The sequence below is a fragment of the Lygodium microphyllum genome, chromosome 1, assembly GCF_053477565.2.
Source record: "Lygodium microphyllum isolate KBCC chromosome 1, Lygodium_microphyllum_v1.1.10, whole genome shotgun sequence".
NCBI lineage: Eukaryota > Viridiplantae > Streptophyta > Polypodiopsida > Schizaeales > Lygodiaceae > Lygodium > Lygodium microphyllum.
In genome coordinates this window covers 104,010,374-104,031,765 of record NC_141135.1, presented here as the reverse complement: position 1 = coordinate 104,031,765, position 21,392 = coordinate 104,010,374, and the positions used below count along the sequence as shown (strand labels likewise).

Genomic DNA, 21,392 nt, shown 5'->3' with positions numbered 1-21,392 from the left:
TCCTTCTCTCCCTCTACTTCTCTCCTACTCCTTCTCTTCTTCTACTTCTCTCCCTCTACTTCCCTTCTTCTCGCTCTCCCTCACGGGGCCCCCGCGGAAACTGGTGATCAGAAGGGGGGGTGGCTACGGTCGTAGGTCCAAGGACCTCATTTTAGCAGGACGGAGGGGGAAAAGAGCTCCAATCGGAAGGCCCAAGGGGGGTGCAGTTACCACCAAGTGAGGAGAGGGGGGAAGAGCTACTGATGGCCGCCGGGGATGGTGCGGTTGCTGGAGGTGACGACGCAGGCACAGTCTCTTCGTGCCGAGGGAGGGGAGGGGCCTCCCCTTATATAGGAGGGGGAGGAGGAGGTGGGTGGCTATGCATAGGGTGGGAAACAAACTTTTCTTTGACAATTTCCAGAGATCAAATAGGAGCACATTGATCTTTTTTTTTTGTTGGTAGTCTTTAGATACCAAGAAGAGAGAAATAGTGTTCAAATCCAGATCAGCATAAAGGGACTTGCAAATCTGATGCTTCAACTGATGACTTAGCCTAACCCAGTGCCCATTCTAGGACTTCAATGAGAAAGCAACCATAAGAAGGAAGACAATTTTGTAAGTCTGTTGAATCCTGAATAGATTATTGAAGGCCTTCAAAGTAGCTATGCTGAGATTAATGTTGCAATCGACATTTTTTTCTGATGTTGTAAGCTATGGCTAAGGTTGCTTAAGAAGACCAAATGAAGCCAATAGAGCAATGACAAGTATCTGATACCTATGGTACTAGCAACGCATTACATGTGTGGTGGAGTTCAAACTGGTCTTCAAGATGAAACTTCTATTGCTGGTTTGTTTGTAGCTGGTGAAGTTGTAAAGCTCAAAAAAATTGCTCCAAGTTAACCCCAAAATGACATTAAGTCTAGAATGATAGTGAGTGGGCTGATCTGATCTCCTTCTATGGATGCTACTCCTAAACCTATAAGGCCAACTATACAAATCCTTTTCTCCAATCAAGCTACTTAAATGCAGCATGTAACATGAACATTAAATTGCAACAAACTCACTACATGTTCCTCTGATTCCTTAGCATAAGATCAAATGGTCCAGGACAAAACAACATTTTATTATGTTCAATGGTGTAAGGATCTTTTCTTGATGAATACCCTAAGTGCCTTTGTTGACCATACCTTCAAACTTTAGAGTCTGCAGATAATGAATATCTCTTTGTGTTTTTGATATCTTCTACAATGCAGTAGTAGGCATATCTAAGAATTGAAGGGAATACATTATACAAAAGCTCGTGATCACCCCAAGCATCCTATTTAGATTTGCAAGATAGGCAGGATTCCTCCTATTTAAAGAAGATGACGCCTATTTTTAGCATGCTTTCAAGATAATTCTTGTAGCAATAAACTGGAAAGGAACAACCTCACTAAAGTGGATATATCAATTACAATTGCTTTGTTGGCCATTCAAATCAGTTTGAATAAGCTCTACAATGCCATTTTCACTAGACAATGTGCTTATAGTTCAAAGAGAGGAATAGGTCGATCAGTAGCTTGTTTCAACATTACAACATCTTGTGAGCATCATCTACCAACACTATGTGTCTCAACCATTGGAATTAAAAAAAAAGTTTAATGAAATTATTCCATCTATATATTGTACAACAGCCTGGACCCCACACCAAACTCTTAATCCTCACATAAAATCCACATTAGATGAAATTAAAAAACAGGAACATGATATTTTTTAAGTCAAATTTACCAAGGAATTAATTTTCAAGGAAGAAAGTTGGCAAACTGAACTTCTGCAAATTCCAGAATTTAGTTTTATTGGCTTGCAGTAAGTTCCAATAATTCAAAATAACGTGATCTTTAATAAATAGGAACCCCTCTACTTTTGGATAACGCTCAAAGATCTAAGAAAGTCATCTACAAAAGAAAAAGTGATGGTCAACAAACAAAACTCCAATGTGCATAAAAAAGTAAAATCATCCATCCAGCTAGCTACTTGATATTGGTTTTGTGACAACAACATCTAGAGGGAATGTTTGGGATATATAGATCATGTATTTTGATTGATATTAATCCCTTGGTGACCAAAGAGTTGAATGCTAATAATTGGTTCTACAAATTTGGCAATCACAATAGAGGTAAAATTTTAAAGAAGGGTATTTGGTAGTGCTTGACACACTTTTTTCCCCAGGTTTCATCGTTTTCCACAAGACTTGAAGATGTATTGGCACGTTGTCATAATGGCAAGAGTATGGCTAATGGGTTTTTTTCCTCATCTATAACATCATCCTAGCATGCTTGCATGGCTCATGGGCCAACAACTCTGTGTGGTAATAAAATCGTTCTCTAATTGTCCTATATTTAACATCATCATAGCAAGTTTCTATCACTCCACTCTTTGGCAATTTGTATAATGAAGCTAGTGTCAAAAAATTGGCCCACTTTAGACATCCATTCCTATTTTGAGTTTTAGTTGCTTTCAGTTTGCTGATGCATAGCATGTCTTTGAAGGCATCCTAGTATGTTTCAGAAGCATTAACACTGCAACATAATAGAACCTACTACTTTCAAAGCTTTGGTTGTAAAAAACTCTATCGATACAAGATGGACTAAAGAAGCCCAAACAGAAGGTGCCCCTTGGGACAATAGATTCATTTTTCAATATTTATGTCATTCATAAACCTGTGAACTAAAAATCATCCCAAGACATCAAGGCAAGATTTTTTTTATGGATTAGACCTTCACAAACAAATGATATGAACTACAAACATAAGCTATTTGAATGTCCTGATAACTTTTAGCATGTGTATCCACATTGAGGTGAAAGAGTATTTCTTTCACTCACTTGTATGCTTGCCATTCTTCAACTGCTTCAACTCCAAAAGCTAGATCACTTTGTTCAAAAAGTATAGCCACAATGTTGAAAATTCTGCCATAAAGCATTCTCCATCCAAGTGCTATTTTATTAACTGGCCAATCACAGAACATGACTAAGACCACATCCCTGTAAAACTTTCTCCATCTGAGCAACTTTCCAACTTCAAAGCCTACTGTTGAAGCTTCAACCACACCAAGGTGTGTGGAGGGGGGTGTCAGAGGCACACATCCCAATGTACTAACTGATCAGTCAGAGCTTTCCCCCCATCAATTTCAAGAGTGAACATTCTTGGTTGGGTACACCCCACTGAAACAAGATCCTGAAGCCAAGCCATAGTATAATGCACATCTTGAGCTGTCCAAAAACTTGCTTGAGCCATAGAATAGCTTAGATCATCAACCCGTTTAAAGAAGTTTGCCTTCTTTGATCTCCAAGAGACCAAAAAGGGGCCAAAAAGTTAGCTACTGTGTCAACACTGTCATGTAATTTCTTCACATCTTCAAAGAAATGTGGCTTCAAGGTATCTTGCTGGTCAATCAATGGTGGGTATAGTGTCACATAACCCCCAATCTTCCATAAGAGTCTTTGCACCCAATATCCCCTCATTATGTTTGAAACTCGAGGGTTTACTGATAGAGGAAGCATGAGCGCCCAGAAAGCTTGAGAATGGAACAATGTATTGAGATGATTAATGGGAGCCATTGTACCATGTGGAAGTGCAACAAGAAGGGCATGTGTATCAAACTTGATATCAAACAACTCAGATTCAGATTTTTGAGTATTATAAAAAACAACGTCAACGTTAGGTAACCCATTGGCTAATCCTTGCAAAGAATAGACTATTTTCCACTTGGCACATGTCCATAACAAATCTTTGCATTTATGTTGCTTACTGATTTCAGAGGAAAGCCCTTAGGCCACACAGATCTCTGGCCAAAGTGAATGTAAGGGTTGACAATTGTTCTGTTATGAAACGACAAGTACTGCAATAAATTATTGCTCCTATTATTAGATAGCTCCAAGTCAAAGTGATTGCTCAGATCCCCCTCTATTATGGATGCATTCTCATCTACATCATAGATCACCTTTGCACCATGCTAGATTGCAAATAAATATCCAACACTCTTCCTCACATATGAAACATATGGAAGGTGGGAAAGGATCTTTTAACCAAGAGCTGCTTGCTGCTCAATTGATAAGAAAATGGCTCCTTTCACTTCCCAATCACTTAGTGTGTCTGTATCTCCAACGGAAACAACTTGCTATCCCTGCATTTTCACTATAGCTTGAACTTGCTCCGTGAAATAGTCAAAGGTTGTTACCATGATCCATTTTTCTACCTTGACAACATGGAATTTCCTAGTATTTGCCACTTTGTGCACCTTCTTGAAGTCTAATTCAGGGTATGGATTCTTCTCGGCACTCTTTGGACCTGAGTGTACACAAAGGAGGGCCGAGGAGTCACCGTGATTGCAAATGATGATGAGGATGAGGACATTGAGAAGCACGAGACCCAAGATGACAAGTTTGGGTAGGTTGCTTCTGGTTGAGGTGGCCAGAGTCCTTTCAAAGCAGCTGAGATCTGAGGTAAGCAGCTTTGAAGTCAATCTTCACTGCGGAAGCATTCTTGTTGTCCTCATCTTTGCTGTGGGGGGGTGGGTCTGCACCTTGCTTATGGGTAGTGGCTGAATGCCAAGGCTTGGTTTGCTCTTGCTAGATGAGCATTGTGAGGGAGGTTAGATGCAGGGGGCACAGTGCTGGCTCATGATGCCCCACACACACACACACCCCAATAGAGATGCACACAATCTTGTGCAATCTCAAGGTTTATGACATTTTTGCTTAAATTTTATCTTGTGCGAGGGAATGGAAATGCAATGGGCTTTTCATTTGAAAATTGCAATTCCTTTAAGTGCCTTTTTTTCAAAACAATATGATTTGTATTAATAGAGATTTACATAATCAAGAAATATCCGATGGTTTTACCCAAAACCATCACCCTAGCTTTTGGAGAGTATCTTGAATGATATCTCAAATACTAGGAGCAAGGTGTTGTTTGCATAAGGTCTCATATGGTTTGAAACAAGCACCTATGGCAAGATGTACACTCATTTGATTGCTCTTGGTTTCACTCACTCACATTAAGAGCACGCTCTTTGTCCACATAAATTCAAATGTTCTATTGATTCTCATTATTTAGGTGGACAATGTGCTATTGATTGGGCTCCACGAGATGTGTATTACGGCCTTCTTGAAAGTCAAATCACAACATTCATTTGATGCTACAAATCTTCGCCATTTGCATTACTATCTTGGCATACAGTTCACTGCAATAGTTGGGGGGGATGCGTGGGGCACTGCCTAAGGTTTTCAATAAGGCTAAGGTTTCGAAATACACATGATCTAAACAAAAGTTGCACCTATGGGGCTCTAGCTTTCTACATAGGAATCATGTTTCTACAAAACCATGTGTGCTTCAAAATCACAGCTCTTACAATGTTCCAAAGCTTGAGGGTTTTGCCATCCAAGGCACCTTTGTCCTTGAAAAAGTGATAGATACATGCTAGTAAAATCATTAAGACCCGCTTTGGGAGACCCAATTTTTTAGTTTAGTCTACAATGAATTTGCCATTGGGCATTGCCAAAATAAGTGCAGGATAGTTTTATGTCTCCCTAAAACAAACAAGGCATAGTATTGAAACTTTCTAAAATCGGCAAGTGCATCTTTCATTAGTAGCTTTCTAGCCAATATATTCCATGTGAACACATTCAGTTTAGTAGAGGGGTAGCTTGCTAGGCATCTAAGAGCCTACTTTTTCTTCTCTAAGAGGTTTGTGGGTATAAGTTCTTCTAGTTGTATTTTGACTTCAAGATGATTGCTTTGTCTTTCCTCTCAAAATCCACCCTCTTCTTTATCTTAACAACCAGCTTTCCCTTCTGATTAAGCAAGTTGTGGAGAGCATCAACAGAGGCCTACAAAACATGTGGAGGCCATAAAAATGAAAGCATCCATTCTCCTCTTTCATCATGTTTGCCATCTCTTTTCTATACTTGATCTTAAGAGTATTGAAAAAAAAAGAGGGACTGGGGTATCTCCCTCTATCAACCATATTCCCTTTAATTGGATTTTCAAACCTTCAATCTTATTTGTCTCTTGAGTGATAAGAAAATCTTCAATATGTTCTACTAGTAGCCACATGAGAATAGCATATTTATGATTAAGAGGAATATCATACAAAATAAACTCTTTACATCTAAAAAGACCAACCATATGTTTCTTCTAAATGCAATTTGACCTCTGCCATCTTCCTTTGAAAGTGCAATCTGATAAAAACTTGTAGCCTTCTAATCTAAGAGCGGGTTCTCAACTAGCCTAAGCCAAAGCTTGTTTGGTTTACTCAAAGAATTTATGTTTCTTTAGGAAGGATACCTTGAGTTGAAATGGAGGTGATTTTTAAGACTACATCGATTGGATACTGGTCAAAAGTCATGATAGCTAGGATAATCCTCACCTTGATATGAAGGGCTAGCCACCAACCCATTGGCTTACATATGATCTATTTAATCTTGCTACCCTCCATGATGAATCTTTATGGCAACTATGCCTTGCAAAGCATTGCAAGAATGATTGATCAAATGCATGTAGTATAGTGCTCCAACATGTCACATTCTAGGAGAGTACAGTTGTGCTTCACGCTATGGACTTAACTCTTATTCCTTTAAGAGCTTCCAACCACATACATTTGTGACTAACTCTCACACATAACCTCAACTCACGTTGTACTAAAACCAATTACACCTACCTTTGTTGTCCAAGAAATGATAAATGTAAATCAATATCGAGATTTAGCGAGAAAGGAATTACCTCTTTGTTGTAGCCTAGCTTCGAGGCTTATTGTATGTGTTTTGTAGAGGTTGAATACGTCATAATCAGATGTAGAGGTTGAATATGTTGTAATTAGATATATTGGGGTAAACTACCTTGCTCTTGCAATTGTCTCGACTCCCACAACTGCGAGGATCTTTGAAGTATTGCATCCATAATGACTATGCCTTTGCCTTCCTAAGATTTGATTGAATGCAAAGGGGAGCTATGGATTGCAAGAGAAACTCTCTACTAAGTCTTGAAGAAATATTGCTAGCAAGAATGGTGATCTAATGGATGATGATGATGATGATACCTTAGATCCTTTCTGCCACACTAGCTCTAGGGAAGGTAGACCTACTAGGACTGTGTTGACCCTCTCTCTATGCCATGCTCACCATATATTCACACACACACACACACACACACACACACACACACACACACACACACACACACACACACACACACACACACACACACACACACACACACACACACACACACACACACACACACACACACACACACACACACACACACACACACACACACACACACACACACACACACACACACACACACACACACACACACACACACACACACACACACACACACACACACACACACACACACAGTGTGTGTGTGTGTTTGTTTGTTTGTCTGTCTGTCTGTCTGTCTGTTTGTCTCTCTCTCTCTCAAACTCCACTTTCACGAGATAACACATTTTCACAAAATTACACACATACACACTCTCCCTCTCTTACCGTTGCAAAATAATTAATCTCCACAAAATTAAAGTGGGCTTCTAATCTAATTCATTCAAAGAGTTCGGAACACACGATAGAGTGAAGATTATTCTCGTTTTTCATTAGGGGTGAGAGGAGTGCTTTAAGATAAAATTCAATCAATGAATCCTATGTCTTGTGTACCATTCCATGACATGCATGACCAAGCTAGCTAAAATTTTTCATTGCATCCATATTTGGTGGCCTAACATAAGAGTGTCTGATGAATGCTTTTCTTTTCTTTTCAAATATTTTATTCTTCTAAAAATTATGGTTGAGAGACTTGAGGGGGGTTGAGATGCAATTGTAACCCTCCCAAGTCTAGCTATGAGGAGGATATTGGGTCTCAATCTTCAATTTGATCCTTGTAGAGATCATGGAGGAGGGTGTAAAAGTGGCCATTGACCTACATGTGTCCAATAACTCTTTAAACTTGAGGGGGGTTGAGATGCAATTGTAGCCCTCCCAAGTCTAGCTATGAGGAGGATATTGGGTCTCAATCTTCAATTTGATCCTTGTAGAGATCATGGAGGAGGGTGTAAAAGTGGCCATTGACCTACATGTGTCCAATAACTCTCTAAACTTTATCCCCACAAAATAATGAACCTCATCTAGTGGGTTTACTCTATTGACTCTCCAAACATGGAAGTTTGTTGGATTGTCTCTTTCTCCTTTGATTGTGGTTTCTCTCTCATCTGTGTAGCACATCAAGCTATGGGTCCACTATCAACTCTACCTACATGTGGTTGTTGCCTCACTATTGCACTCCACGTTCAATCGCATTCTTAGCTCAAGTCATGTAGTTAGGGGCGATGCACTCTTAGGAGCCATCTCATACACATGTCAAATCAACTTGTGGAGATGTTGGAGTGTTGAAGAGAATGTGGTCTCGTGTGGTCACCATTTGTCTACACAACTACAATACTCATGCCACTAAACATGTCCATACCCAAGGCTTTTGGATGCCTCGCTTATGCAACCTCCACAAATATTCCAAGAGCTCCAATGGCCCCTGCCTATAACTCTTGGTTCCTATCACATCTAAGCAGGTCTATTGTCTACAAAGAATCTACAAAAATGACAACTCCATCACTACATAAGTGCTCATAAGTGGAAGGCATTATTCGAGATCCCTTTTTGGTAAGAAATTCTTGGCTAGTTTAATGAATTAATAATACCCTTATGTAAAAAATATACACATAGAATATATATACTCCTTTTATGAAAAAATTTATGCATTTTAAAATTTTCCCTTCTATGAATGCATATTTGTAAGACAATCTTTTTAAAAATCCATTCTTTTGAACTCACATGATGCACATTTTTATACATAGTAACTTACTCGAGCTTGCCCTAAGGAAGTTCACAGTTTTGTTTCATCCACGAGGTACTATTGTCGATTTGTCAATGCATTGGCTAAATGTTTGTCACCCTTGATAGATCTTTTATCTCACAACCATGTTTTTGAATGGATAGAAGCATGCAAAGTAGCATTTGAAGATGTTAAAATGGAATTATCCAAAGCTTTGATTTTAAAAGCTCCAAAAAGGGGTGAGGTTTTTTATATATTCATGATGGCGACAGGGCGTAGTATTAGTTGCTACCTATCCCATATTTGGGAGGCATAACTTTATCATCCTATTGCACTCACAAGCTAGAATTTGGAAATTTCAGAACTTCACTCAGCTATTTGGATTGGCTATGGTATTTATCACCAAGCAGTTCAAACACTATATTCTTTATGAGAAGGTGGTGTTCTTCACGAAGGCAGAGGAATTGCATGTTGAACAAGCTTCAACCCCCTTATCGCCTAGGTAAGTGGTTGATCTCTTTATAGGAGTTTGACTATAAGATTAGGAGCAAGTCACCAAAGTTGCAGGGTATTGTAGAGTGTCTAGTAGATTTTGGTGAGCCTAAGGAAGAGTGGGCTAATATTAGTGATTATGAGGATTTATGCAAATTTGATGAATGGTATGCGTCTATCATGCATTATCTATCAATAGGAAACCTAGCAAAAACTATTTCTAAATTTGAGAATAAGAAGATTAAGAAATAAGTACAAGTGTCTTATATAGGAAAGGTGTGGATGAGATTTATCGTCATTGTGTGTTGCCTAATGAGATATCCTTTATTCTAGAGGAATGTCATGTTTCAAAATGTGGAAGCCATTTTGTTGGATGGCTCATCACCCAGAAAACTTTACATGCTGGCTATTGGTTGACTATTTTCCAAGATGCTTTTGCTTATGTTAAGCATTGTGATTTTTGTTAGAGAGACACGATGCTAGGGAAAATCATAAGTGATCGGTAAATTCTATTCTTGTGACTTTGCCTTTTGAGAAGTGGGGCATTCATTTCATTGGATCTATGCATCCTTCATCTACTATGCAGAAGTGTTATATCATCATGGTGAGACATACTATTTTACAAAATGGTCTGAAGCTCAAGCTATGATGAAGGATAATGCCAAGAAAATAGCTAGTTTCATTATGGAACAAATTGTATGCCGTTTTTGGTCCACCTAAAGAACTGGTGTCAGATTGTGGGACACACTTTTTAAATGAGGTTATAGAAGTAGACTGATGCTTTGAAAATTAAACATTATAAAACTATCCTATATAATTGCCAAATGAATGGAAAAGTAAAGAGTACCAATAAGGAGCTTGTAGGATTTTATCCAACAAGACTGTATCAAAGGGTAAGTGCGATTAGGACAATAAACTTTATGTGGATGTTTGGGCTTATAATACTACATTCAAAAGAGCAATAGGGCACACCCCATTTATGTTGGTATACGGAAAAGAGTGTGTCTTGCCCTTGGAAATTGAGTTGTCTACTATGAGGTTTGTGTTGATATTTGGGTAAAGAGGAAGCATTGCAATAAAGGTTGACCTCCCTAGCACATCTTGATGAAATTTGATTTGCAGGCTTTGTTACATCAAGCAGTAGGAAAGAATATGAAAGTGCTTCATGACCTTTGTGCTAAAATATATAAATAGGAAAGAATATATAAATTTGTTAAGGATCTCTTGTTTGGTATTGTATTATAATGCACATCGTGAGTTATTTCTTGGCAAATTGAAACCCAAATGGGATGGCTCCTATAAGATTTTCCATATAGAAAATAATAGCTCTACAGTCCATTTAGCAAATTTACAGAGGGTAGAGTTTAAAAATAAAATAATATTTAATAAGTTAAAGCCCTATTATGTGTAGGGATTGACGTCGGACTTGGTACCTTTGCAGGTCTTCTAGGATCAAACTTAAGCTTGCAGTATGTGCCAAGGCAATCAGATGGGAAGAATCGTTCTAGCAACATTACCACCAAGGTCAAGTGATCTAATGGAGTAAGGGGTATCATATTATTGAGTGTCAAGATAGATCTTTTACGTAGGATATTAAGGTCTATTGCCACCATTGTCACATGGTTCTTATTAGAATCCCCATTGAGTTTAGTGAGGAATGAGGTATTGTACATGTCATATATCCTCTCTTTCGGCTCAACTTTGACTACCATAGGTACAAATATGTTGATTGGTATGGAGTGGCTTGTTAATGGGGCATGGGTCTATACTTTGTATTTTGATGGAGCTGCACGAGGGCATGCTAAGATTGCAAGTATTGATATGGTTATTAAAGATCCTCAACGTATAGTTGTTATAAAAATGGGAGTTTATTTAGGCACCGCTTTCACTAATAACATGGAAAAATACAATGCCTTAATCATAGGATTGAATATAGCCCAATGTGGTGGTATTCACTGTTTATTAATGAAAGGCAACTTGCAGTTAGTGATCAACCAATTGAATGGGACTCATAGTGTAAGGGATTCCATTCTATAGATGTATCATTGTGCCACCTTGGATATACTTGATATTTTTGAGATAGTGACTCATCAGCTAGTTCCTCGTCTCAATGGAACTTCTTTGTGGATTCATTGACAAATTATGCCTTTGTTAAGGATGTATTTCTCAACTGTGGTCTTGAGGGGTTATTAGAATTGCTCAATCTTATTATCCTAGGACTACTATGGGGACTGCTTATTACTGACATGTCTTTTTATGACTACCAATGGTTAGTATGGGTGATGAGCCAAGTAGCAATTCATCATCTTCCTATTCTTTCTTGAATACATAGGATTGTTACATGACATTTTTCAAACACCCCTTGCCATTTATGTAGGGATCCTAGCTAATAATTTGATGCATTTAGTGTAGGGCTTGAGTAGCCCATCCCTTGGTCTAGTATTGTATTTCAGTATGATTTATGTGGGGACAAAGGGTTTGTTTTTAGCAATAGGATAATGAATTGTGTTCTTTATAGCTACATTTTCGTTAGGCTAAGAGGGAAATTTATTTTGTAGTGCACTGGTTGATTTCATTAGGCTAAGAAGGCCATTTGTCTATTTGGTGCAGGTGCAATTAGTGGTTTCTTGTCTTAGTGTTGTACTAAAAAGATTCGATGAAGTACCTAGAGTGAGCCTCTTACTACAAAAAGCTTCTTGTGGTCAAGTCAGGTGATATCCTTCCTTTATGAGTTCTTTCCTTTGGTGCTATATATGTATATGTGTATGTAGGGAGTTTTCTTCTTTTGGGGGATCAACAAATCAAGGCATGAAGTCCCATGGTTTGGTTTGGTATATTTGGGGGAGGTTTGAGCAGTTGATCACTTCCTATGAAGACATTGTCAGGCACTTAAAGAGCTATTTTTGCTAGTAGTTCTTAGTGAGCTTGTCTAGACAACTATTTCTAGGATCTTGGATGAGTCGGATGCCTTGTCTTCCTAGGGGTGACATTTAGCCGAAAAATAAATAAGGATGGTTAGAGAAAAAATAAAAGTGAGCGAAAGAAAAAGGATGTAGTATTTCCTTGCAAGAGCTTGGCAAGTTCTTGGGTACTGAGACAAGACGACCTGAGGCCGATGCCCTATTCTCCTTGGGTCACAATACACTCAGCTCCCTTCTTTTTACATGCCTAAGTATCAAGTCCTGAAGTATAAACAAAAAGTACTAAATAAAAAATATTTAAAAATAAATGATCAGGTTATAGGATTCCTCGCCTAGTAGGAGTTTCTGATCCAGTTGTCCTACTTTAGGTAGGTTAGGCCACCACTTAGGATGACTCGTTTGATAGTTCTTTTTAGCCAGTCTGTGTTGGAGCAATTGGTTTTAGTGATTAGCTTTGGCTCTCTATCAGATCATGCTTCGCATATCCCTTGTGGATCTTCATGCCTTGATCTTGTTAGGGGGTAGGATGAGAGCTGTGTGTGTTTTGTTGTGTATTTTCCTTGTCGTAGCTTGATGCCCTTTATAGTCTTTGTATGTGCAAATCGGTTCATGGATTACACAAGTTGAGTCACCATATCCCCATGGACACCAATGAGATGGGATTCTATGACTTGATAAGTGCAAAAAATGTGCCAAATTTGATTGATTTGAGGTAGAAATTGAAGCCCGCTAGAAGTGGCAAATGTGGATTCGATAATTTTAAGTGGTTGTGGTGGAAGACATGATTTAAAATCACTTCTACAGTTGGATCTTACAATGGTCATATATTTTTAATAAAAATTTCAAGTGCCAAAATGAAGTGGAATGAGTTCCAAGTAGTGCGGCACTTTGAGACGACAAGGCAAAATTTTACATACTTCAAATTTGATGCCGAAAATTGTGATAGTCAGGGCCATAGGCATGGAGGGTCCAAACGAAGTGTAAAAGAGACTTTAAAATTGAAGAGTTGTGGCCTTTGGGGGCACAAGCCCCCAAAATTCTTGTGTGAATGGGGGGGGGGGGGGGGGTCTTTTTCCTGATCGTCTCATGAAAAAAAATGGAGGTGCCATGGGCAGTCGATGTGAAGAAGGGATTTTTGGGGGGGGGGATAGAGAGCTTAAACAAATCGATATAATCTCATGATACCAACCTGATCCTCAAATTTCTTGCTCTATTTCATTAGTCTCGGCTCTAGAGATGGTGGCCTAGGCATGGAGTTGCAATTTTAGTCTTTCTCTCACCTCCCTCTCTTTTCTCCAATGGGTTGTTCATGTAGGAATTATTTGGAGAAGATTAGGATAGAGACAAGTTGTCCAACTTGAATTGTATTGATATGAGATTGTGCCGACACTAAGAAGTGATGAACAATGCTATTTCGAGACCAATGGCAGGTCCAATCACTATCCAAAAAAACAGACCCAAACATGAAAATGGTAGTAAGCCTCTTTTTAATAGAAATTTCGATTCTTTTTTACAATTCATAGTGCAAATCTTATTCATATACAATGAAAATTTGTTTGAAGCTTTGAGGGCAGTGAATAATAAAATATAGAACCCCTATTTGTGCATGCAAGATATTCATTTTTAAAAATCCAAAATGCATGTTTTAAGATGAAAAATGATATTTCTTAGTTTTGAGGAATGAAGTCATGTTTGTATAGAATAAAATAAAATATGAAGATGGATTAGAGTGTAAATTAATTTATTAACTTATAAAAATAAAAAATACAACAATTTACATAAAGAAAATAAGAAAAAATACTCGAAAAATACGATTTTGAGCCAAAAAGTAGGGAAAAAAGTTGTTGTGTCCAAAAAATAATGAAAAAGTAGAGGTATGTTTTGAGCAAGTATAGCAAAGGTAAAGCATGAGGATTGGCCTCAATTTACCTCTACTTGTATATTCTAGTGTATGTTTATCACTTTCTACATAAATAAATTTACATGAAATACCTTTTTAACCTACCCACCGAATACAAAATCTTAAATGGTAGGAGAAAGAGAATAGTGGGAGTTATGTATCAATTGAATTATGATTGTATGCATATTCAAGCATATAGGATTCATTTGATTTAGGATTCAAAAAGGGTAATAGCATGGGTTAATTTGGTGTTGCCTTAGCAACAAAGCAATATGCTAGAGTGAAATCATGAAAAGGCTGTTTGTGCACATCCACACTGATTGATTTAAAAGTTTACTTATTTGAGCACATATGTAATCCATATTACATCCGAATTTTTGTACATGGTATTAAGAGAATTATCTCTTTAATGCATAACACTTGATTTCAAGCTATTGATCCATGATGTGAGTGTGAGGACACCTTGAGCTATAGGTCTAGTGTTATTGTTTCCTTTGGGGACTCATGTGGTAAGGATTATATTATCTCCTGGAATGTTTTATCAAAAGAGAGAATTATGTTGCGTATGTGCTTCATGTTTAAACATCACATCCTAGGGCTAATCCCTGGGGTGTAGGAGATCCCTAGTGGGGCCATAACGATAAGCCGGGGTGTGCTCCTTCGTTTGTGTTATGAGGTGCTACCCACCGTTTTATGTTTGGGTACTCCATGTGCTTAGAATCAAGAAGGATATCACGTTGGACTACAATCTAGAGATGTTAGCTACAAATGCATTCTTTGCATAAATTAGTTCATAGTGTCTATTGGCTCCTAACTACGAGGCCATGGGGTTGTTTATGTGAGTGTAGAAGGCCTCGGCTAGAGCCCTAGATCCATTCTCGAGCCCATTTTTGGCCTCAACAGGGAAGGATTGCAATCCAAGTTTGTGACCATGACCAACAATGTGGCAAATTGAGCTTAGTCTAAATTATGATTGTTAATCTACAATAGCTTAGAGACTCTTGTAAATGAGAACAAGTACCCTAAAGCTTTAGATAGTTCTAGGAACAAAGTAATTAGGTGGTGTGGACTTCTAGGAACAAATTAGCTAGATAGTGTGTAATCAAAGGAAGAATTACTATTTGTGCAATAAGGAACCTTAAAATTAAGGAAAATCATTGAATTCCATAGGTGTAAGTTAAAGAATTTTATGAAATTATATTCAAGAAGAATAGGCCTTATCTACTAGAGTTAAGCTTTGTTAGGCATAGTCATACATTGTATGAGAATGTATAAGAATATAAAATGATAATCATGGAACCACTCAAAATAGATACTAGTGATACAAACATATGGAGTTACTTTTACAAACTCTAGGGAAATTTAAAGGTATCTAATGTTGAGTATGTAAGTCTAAGGTTTGGGACCAAGGTCTAGGGTTTTTCCTTTAACCTTATGTAACATACATTGTTAGCTCCTCTAAATTTAGACAATCTAGAAAGGAAAAAGACATGGCTTAAAGTTATATAAAGTATTAAGGGTGTCAATCTCATGAAAATGTTAGTTTGGAAAGGTCAATACATCAAGAAAAGGGACTTCCTTTTTTTTAGCGAAACATTAAAACCTATCAAAAAAGAGCAAGACGAATGCTAGTACGTCTAAAGCACCTTTTTTTCCCTTCATGTTGATGTTTTGAAGATGTCGAAATACTTGCAATGATTGAGGCAATTCAAAAAGGATTCTCAATACTTGCTTGAAAAAGGGATTGTTTGCATTGCTCTAGTGGATGCACATTCTTAATCCAAAGCTCCATCAATCCAAGCCATGATAAAGCTTTTTTGGGTACTAATTGACCCCTAGTGCAAGTGATCCCCACAAGTGGAAGGTTCCCTTTTATAGCAAGATGGGAACTGCCAAGGCTCTAGTCATGTAGGTACTACTGGTGGGGCTGTCCTAAGATGGAGGATAAGCCCATTATGAACCCAATATAGTGGACATCAAAAGGCTTGATTCTTAATACGGGTAGGTTGGAACACTTGTAAGTGTTGGTTTTGACTCCATCATGAGCAAATGTAAATATTTTATGATATACGAAAATCATTGAAAATTTTGACTTATCTTTATGTATGTGCTTAAAGAAAGATATTCAATGAGCTCATTTAGTGGATAAGTTAAGGAGACTCTTTTTTCATGGTTCATAGGGTGAATATATCATAGTTATTTAGATAGCTAAAGACAACAAATGTGTGGGTTTGGAAGTGGGTGGAAGGTGTTCTCAATTGCCCCTTCTTAAGAATGGCCAGAATTAATAACCTAAGTTGCTTTCTACATGAATAATTAGGTTTATAACATGCTTTTGTAAGTATCAAAACACAAAGCAACATTATTTTGAAAAAATGGTGTGTGTTATAGTAATGGTCTTCCTAGCCATGGAAAATTAAAGTCTAACACACTCTAGATGAACCACAATTGAATTGTTGATCACTATGATCGATGAGGAGCTAAGAAGCAATCTCTCAAGAGTGATTATTAGATTGCTATTTAGGAAGACCTTAGAAGTTCAGGACCACATTCCCTTTTGGTTAAAAACCTTGATATACTATTGGAGGTAGGCTCAAGAACCATTGAATTGGCTAAGTCCAAGCATTCTATGGGGTCAAAATGGTGCCACTTGCAAAGATATGTCCAATTGACTACCAAAATTTACCTCCTCTAGCCTAGCTACAGTGGGTATCTTAGACATGGTATGAGAGTGAACTTAGAAATAGATATTGTTTAGGTAGGCACCCAACTTGAGTGAAAGACCAAACTCAAACCCCATGTATAAAAGCTAGAAACTGAATGCATAAGCTCATTCTTGTGGTGTGCAAACTTGATAGCATGCTGCTTCTTCTTAATTCTTTTCTATCTACTTGTGCTTTTGAGAGAGAGAGAGAGAGAGAGAGAGAGAGAGAGAGAGAGAGAGAGAGAGAGAGAGAGAGAGAGAGAGAGAGAGAGAGAGAGAGAGAGAGAGTGTGTGTGTGTGTGTGTGAGGGGCTTTAGAGGTGAAGTTTCTTCCTTGCATGCGATTTTCTCTTTTTTCTTTGCTTGGGTGGGAGGCAAATTGGAGGAGATGTTGGATCGTCTCTCTTCTTCTTTGCATTTTCTCTCATGGATTGGGTGCTTGTAGATTAGATGGAAAACTATGGAGTAGAGGAGGAAAATCAAGTACCACCACACAAATCATAGCGCCACCATCAAGTTTTTGCTTTATGGCATCAAGGTGGTGAGTTCACTACACCCTCATTAATTCATTTGTTCTTGCTTTTGTGTGGTTTGGAAGAAGAATGGATAGATCGATGATTGTGAGAGGTGTATTGAGCATGTGAGAGATATCCATTGCCTACTTGAATGAAGTGCTTAAAACAAAAAGCATTTTGTCAAGTTTGGTGGTCGAGCTTGCAAAAGCTACGATATTTTGGTTCCATTACCAAGATGCGACAGAATCACCCAACATACATTCTCTTTATCATGGCACATCAAAATAGAATCACTACTTTGAAATAGAATATGAGGCAATACTCCGAAATGACCTTAATCTCAATTAAATATTTTTTAAAAATCTAGTTTTTGGTTCTCTATTTAGTATTTTGTGGGATTTAAGGGGCCTGGTTGTGAGTCCGAAGCATGGGGCTTGTAGAAGTAAGGGGTTTGAATTGCGAGTAGCTCTCTAAAGCTTGATTTTTCCTAAACAAGAGGCTTAGTCCTTGCATTTTGGACTTGCTTTTTGAATTTTCTTCTTTGAAGGGGGAGCACTCTTTGTAGCTTGGTTTTTCTTGAACAAAAGGCATGGTCCTTGCATTTTGGACTTGCTTTTTGACTTTGGGTTGGGGGTTGGAAATTATATTTGGTACATTTTGAAAATTGACTTCATGGAAATTTAGCCCAAGGAGGTTAATTAAGAGTGCAACATCAAAGGAGGGGAGGAGGTGAAGATATAGTATGAGAGAGGAGGAGAAGAGAAGCCAAGGCTCATTGACTAGGCCTTAAAGGCCTTAGATAGTGTCACCTTGGCCTTGTCCTATAGCAAAGGCCCCAATTGTATTCATATCCATCTCGACCCTTGAATCTTGGAATGCTCTTCCTCTTTTAGCTAGTATTGCCTATGCCATGTACCAGCAAGTCGATCAACCATGTTTGCAATATGTCACAACAAGGAGCAATGGCATGATTGCTTTTGTGGCTTGACACTTGAGGCATATCTACATAGCCACATGTGGCTTAAGGCCTTTCATAATTCAAGGCCTTAGTTTTCTCATGAGACCATGCAATACCACACTCACTTGAAGCCATAACCCTTACAATTGAAACCAATTATAGTCCACTTCAAGCTTGCTGTCTAGGCACAATAGCAAAACCACTAGTCAACAAGAAAATAGTCCCACTCACTACCACAAGTCTCCACACTGATCATAATGTAGCTCTCTACTTGGGGTGACCTCAATTACATGGGCATAATGAATTTCAACTAAACTTATCTCATCCTTGAGGTGACTAGTCTCCTACTTTGGGGTGTGCCGCCCTTGCCCTTTCTAATGTGTTCTCATGCTTGTACTGGTCACCACTTGGCCATATTTCTTTTAGCCATTTCTATGTCAATGAGCTCAGAAGCTCATGGTAGTGGGTTCAACATAATATATACTCTACTTTTGCACCTATTATAATTGCATCTAATTTAATGGGTAATTGTGGATCACTTGCACAAAGTGGCTAAGGAGAGGCATTATCACAACATCGAGGAGTGTCAGCTATAAGTACCTAATGATTTTGTGGTACCTACTTGGGCATGATTGGGTAGCCTATGTGAAGGCTCACCATCCAAAAATTGAGAACAATGGGGCAGAAGGTATACTCCATAACCCTAGTTCAATTACACCTCTTTCTTTCTTGCTTAAGTGGCAAGTGTGACTAGGATGGACAATTAATTTCATAAAGATATTGTATTTACCAACTCACAAAGCTTAGTAGAACAACTCTCCATGAGTGTGGGGCACCACTTGTATCATCTTAGGGTGTGCTCTTACCTTGGGTGGCACATTGGATAGGGTCCAACTCACATCAAATCATTTTTAACACAAGCCTTGATGAGTTGCACCTCATCCGCTCTCATCGTGAGTGATTGACTAAACAACCAAGTAGGAGTGAAATAGAAAGTTTGAAGATCACCCACCACATTGATCATTATGATTTCTTGACCTAAGGAATCAGACTTAAGATTGGAAGGACTATAACAATCATAGGGAAATCTCATAGCTTCAATAGCATTTTCTAAAAGTTTAGAACTTATTCACCAAGGAAGAGAAACCATGTCAAGAGAAGGGTGAAGGAATCCCATCCAACAAGGATGTGGAAAATTTGCTTCACTAACCAAAGTCCCAACCACATACCTAGTCCTAGGCTAGTAACCTTCCCTAGCTACATATCCTTGATTATATCCAACCACCATTAAAATTCCAAAGAGAATCGGTATTGAAAGGAACCATAAGAACTATTATTATACAGGGCCTGAGGTAGAGAAGGCCGAGCATTGAGATGAACAAGCATAGTCAAGAGTAGAATCATTGAGCCTAGTTTGGTACACACTAACAAACCAAACTCTAAAGACCTAGAGGGAAAGGCTTAAGCTTTTTCATTTGCAAGAGAATCCTCTAAGTAGAAAATCACATCCCTACTAAGCATCGTAAGATGGAAGCCAAACTCGCTTCACAAGGCCGTCTAACACAAAAATTGTAGCCTCATATTCACATGCTTGTCTAGAACCTTGTTAAAAGTGCTATCATTGGAACTATAGTGCCTCAAATACACTCAGTTGGAACCCTTCCACTTGTAATTAGTTTCACATCATGGCATGATACCAAAGCACAACTAAAAAACCCTAGATTGATTTCACATCTTCAACATTGCACTTGATCACACCCATCTCCTTGACTAGCTATGCTATACCTTAGTGAACTTGCATTGCAGCCAAGACTTACCTAGCTATGATTGAAGGAACCAAAGGACCATACTAATTGAGGGAACATCGTGTCTAAAACTATGTAATAGACCACAGTGTAGTGTGCTAAAAATTTGTTTAGGCATGATACACTATTGATGGAAGAGTGAAAAGTGTGATTAACTGCAAGTTGCACCACTTAGGAAAAATCAAAAACTTTGTTACTATGCATAGTTATTAATCACAAGATTTTGGGAAAAGGCATACTAACACTACTTTTCTTATGGCATAACACATTTGAAAAAGAGGTTAGAAACAAACATGAAGAGGAAGAACAAACTACAACCACACTAAACAAACTAGACAAAGAAAAAAACAAGGACCAATTTGTGAAAGCAATAACAAGGAAACAATGAGCCCACATCAAAACACACCTAGCCACATGAAGTCCTAACATATCATAAGAGAAATCCAAAGAAAAATGAGCCAAATAAATTTACAAAAATGCAAACCCACTCAAAAAAAAAAAAGGAGATATTAGAACTCTAAAGGGCCACACTTAACCATTGAGGGCAATTAGGCCACACACGGGCACCTACACATTGTATTCATTCAGGTTATACTCAATCTAAGCAAAGTGCAATTCCATCAAAAGAAAAAAGCAAAAATGAATAGATTCAAAAACCCTAACCTAGAATGTGCTACTAGTACATAGCATTGTATGAATAAGCCATGATTTGAATACATGAACCATATCAAATAATGCAACACTAAATTCAAACATTTGCATTTGAAAGGTTCAGTTTGTAGAGCTAGACCCAAAAGATGATGAGATAACACCTCCTAACTATCTTAAAAGGACAAATTTACCACAAAAAGAGAGCATCTTGTTGATGCTCTGATTGACGAAGGAGTATACTCCAATATTCATAGCATGGACTAAAATAGTGTAATACTTCCACGCAATTACAAGTTAGTTGGTTAGTTCGAAAGTTAGTCAATTAGTAAGTTAGCAAGGTTACTAACTAAAGTAAAAACTAATTAACAATTAAATTTAATTAAAATAAAAAAATGAGGATCATAATCGTACATTTTTTTTCGGATTGACAAGGATTGTAGCCACCCATTACAGAAGTTACCACACATGAATGAGAGTTATGAGCCATATTAGTCATTAGTGTCAACGTGTATAATATGGGTGGTCCAAAAATATTAGATTTTTGGACAAAACTAGCATATTTTTGATATTGTAGATTTTTTTTTTGGTAAATATCCTAAAAATCT

The 21,392-nt window shown here is 38.0% G+C and overlaps 1 pseudogene; it reads right to left on the bottom strand.

The window, feature by feature from the left end:
• Nucleotides 1–1,753: 1,753 nt before the first annotated feature.
• The window catches only part of LOC148041483 (putative glycosyltransferase STELLO1 pseudogene), a 39,963-nt pseudogene continuing 20,324 nt past the window's right edge, over nt 1,754–21,392 (bottom strand).